This window comes from Triticum dicoccoides, chromosome 1A (genome assembly GCF_002162155.2).
Source record: "Triticum dicoccoides isolate Atlit2015 ecotype Zavitan chromosome 1A, WEW_v2.0, whole genome shotgun sequence".
Classification (NCBI taxonomy): domain Eukaryota; kingdom Viridiplantae; phylum Streptophyta; class Magnoliopsida; order Poales; family Poaceae; genus Triticum; species Triticum dicoccoides.
The window spans coordinates 5378978-5382956 of NC_041380.1; positions in this window are offsets into that span (position 1 = coordinate 5378978).

Here is a 3979-nt window from a genome sequence, read left to right on the forward strand (position 1 = left end):
CGAACACTTCAGCTGTACGAATCATCAGGAAATATATATCAAGGTTCAGAAAAACAACCGAAAAAGCTGGACTCAAACTTCTATGATATGATATCAGAATAATGCATGCATGTGAAGATAGATGGAGATCACAATGGCAGACAGACACTCATTACGAAGAATTCCAACTATTGATGAACTTTGAGCACTTTCTGCTCTATCTGTCCAAAACTTAATTAGGAAGAAACAATGACGCTCCAGGCAGGCCACATCATTAAATTAAACTAGCTACTACCATGATTAAGTAGAAAAGCCTGAATAATGAGCTACAATTGAAGCAAGCAATTCTGCAAGAAGAATTACTACTAATTGCAGAATCTGAACATGAAAACCAGAGAATTTATGCAAATTAGTATGTACTTGCAGGTCTTGGTTGGGCAAGAAAGAAACTAGGGAAATCAATAATTTTGCCACAGCAGGATGAGTTCACAGGGCCAATTTTTTTTCTTTTTGTATTGTTTGGATTACTGAGTTCACAGGGCCAATCTAATACCTGTTCAACTAGAAATACTACTCCCTCCGTCCTGAAATTATTGTCGCAGTGACATTTTTATAGAAAACCCCTTGCCAAACTCCCGACGCAACCCGCGCTCCTCGTCGTCTCCAATCGACAAAACGTCGCTCCCCGACACAGGCGCATGGACATTCAGTTTGAAATGACCGAAATTTCTGTCTGGCAAGTGAACTTTAGTAGTCTGAATTCAGTTAGCATTCTAATCCAAAACATCTAATGAGTGAACTGTTTTGTGATGTCCCTGTTTTGCACACACCCGAGAATGATTTTAATTTTTCTGGAGATGTTGAACCGCAGCAGTGTGGAGTAGTAGTATTTTCTGCAACCCTAGCCAAAAAGCTTACTTTCTACTACTACCTAGGAGAATGGCTTTCCAACATTATATAATAACTAAGCTTATGGATGGATGATACTACCGGATTGGTTTCCCCTATCAATCAAGAACAAGAAAGTGAATCAGAAAAGAAAAGAAAAAGCGTCTACATGTCGAATCGGGGAGGGAGGGGTCTCTCAGGAGAGGAGAGGAGAATCGAAAAACGGCCGGCCGGGAGACCGTAGCCGCCGCCGCCGCTCGGCCTCGCTCGGAGATGGCGGAGGAGGAAGAGAGCAGAGCAGAGTGTAAACCCTAGAACTAGCCTCGCTCGTCTCTGTAATTTCCAGCGGAGGGAGCGGAGGAAGATGTGGGCCTCACTCACATGGGCTTTCCACACCCGGAATGGGCTGCGGGCCGACGAGAGGTATTTTTCGGCCTTCTACACATTTTTATTCTTGATAAACACAGAAATTTAAAAGTAAGAAAAGTATATAGAATGTTTTTTTTGTGAGGGAAGTATATAGAATGTTCATAGAATCATTTCAGTAAATGAGCAAAATTTTAAGGCATTGTAAAATATGCCCATGTCCACAAGAACAATTTTTCATCTAGTACGTATTAAAATGTCTAGCAGCTTTTTTTAAAGTTCATGTGTGCAAAAAGAAATGTGCATGTGCAACGAAAGATGTTTGCATATCAAAATAAAATAAATGTTTGTCTTAATGAAAAAGTGGGCACGCATATTTTCATAAGTCTTCCTGTATGTAAAAATAAATGCGCATGTACGTCAGTAGGAATTAACTCATATTCCGGAAGGATTCTTACATGTGAAGAAAATATTCATATATGTTTTGAAAAAACACATAAGCACAACTGTGCTTTACCATGAAGTGCAACTATGCTTTTCACTCAAGAAGCACACATGTGCTTCATGCAAGAAGGAAAATATGCTTCACGTGGAAAGCACACACTCCTCCCATACGTACTGATTAAGGGAAAGGGTTCAGAAGCGCTTGAATAAGGGGGATCAGGATCCGAGAGCTTACTAAGAAATAATGCCGGTGGTTGTCTTCGACGGCATAGCAAATCCAGATGGTGGGGAGGGGTGGGGTGGCAGCTCTGCGTGCGGTATGTTGGCCTTGAGGGACAATGTAGGCAGAGAAATAATGCCGGTGCCGTGGCGGATGTGCACCGCCGCTGGCCACTGGTAGGCGTAGGAATCAGATCCGTCGATGCAAGCAAGCTGCAGCCATGGCTGTGGCTGCTCCGTGGGGAAGGTGCTCGAGGCTGTGCGTGGTCGGCCATTGACAAAATATAAAGAGAATATACCCCACCTGTCATAAGTTGCCTCGGCCCCACAAGTCAGGATCTTACCGCGTCAGCATTGTGGGGAGAGAGTGGCATTACCCCACCTGCCAGGGTATCAAGCGGCCCCACATGTCATAAGTTGCGTCGCTCCCACATGCCAGGATTCTACTGCGTCACCACTATGGTGAGAGAGAGTGGAGCGACCCCACCTGTCAGGATATTACGTGACCCCACTAGTCATAAGTTGCCTCAACCCCTACCGCGACACCAACTGTGGTGAGAGAGAGAGAGAGAGAGAGTAGAGCGACCCCACTAGTCAGGAGGTAACGATCAAAGACTTTGACCGGATGGAAATGCTCCGCTGGGGCTTTTTGTGAGCACCTGGTGGAGTAGGGAGGGCAAAAGTGAGCAACGTTAGTTGCCAGGGGAAAAACTGAGCAAAACGAACCAACCAAGGGCATAGAAATAGAAAACCCTTTTATTTAACAAATGACTACAATGAAAGTAGCCAATAAAGAGATGATAGGGATGAGGAAGACTGTGAGGATTGAAAGATATAGATGTATGCAGTATCTTACTATTTATCAGACATGTAGAGCTTCACATTATAGTATTCTCAGTTCGTTTTGCTTATCTTTCCGGTCTACTTTTGTTTTAGTTGCATCAAAATTGCTAGGTGATTTTCAAGTACACAAAGCATGCAAGACAAGATGGTGTATCTTAGAGAAAAAGTCCACGTTATAACTTATAACCCTCAACTTGCTACTTGGTTTATCTGGTTATTTGATGAGTCATGTTTGGTTATCTGTCTTAGAATCATATTGGGCAAAAAACATAAAGTTACTTTTGGAAAGAAAGTTTCTAGAACAATCTTTACAATAATAGTGTAATCCATCATAACGACGCACGCAAGCTTACGAACTTAATTCCACTCAAGCTATGTCCATATGGATAAGCCTAACATCATGTAGAGCTTCACAAACTAAATTTCAAAAAGGGACAAAATTTAGATAAATGTTTGCAGTGTAAAGTGAAGAAGATGAGTCATTGGTCGTTATCCAACATTCTTTATAACCAGATGATATGTGCAACAAAAAGCAACTATCATGAAAATCCAAAATCTCGCTAGTAAGTAGTGCCACCAAACACACCATATCAAATGATTAGTTGGATAAGCATTGGTGCACTTTTTCAAAAAGCAGATGCAAAGATGAAAAGAAACCATGCCATGACAACTATAAATATACATACACCATCAAGGCCACCTTCCATCATCCAAACTTCACGCACCTAGACCACAAACATCAAAGACAAGCAAGCAGTAGTAAATAGAAATCCAACATGAAGACCCTCCTCATCTTTGTCCTCCTTGGCATGGTGATGAACATCGCAACTGCCGCTAGGCAGCTAAACCCTAGCAACAAAGAGTTACAGTCACCCCAACAATCATTTTTCCATCAACAACAACCATTTCCAACACAACAATCATATTCGCAGCAGCCATATCCACAACAACCATATCCACCACAACAACCATATTCATTGCAACAACCATTTCCCACAATCCAACAACAATTCTCTCAGCAACCACAACAACCATTTCCCCAGCCCCAACAACCGATCCCCCTACAACCACAACAACCATTTCCCCAGCAACCCCAACAACCACAACAACCTTTTCCACAGCCCCAACAACCATTTCCCTGGCAACCACAACAACCATTCCCTCTACAATCACAACAACCATTTCCCCAGCCGCAACTACCATTCCCCCAACAACCAGAACAAATAATTTCCCAGCAATC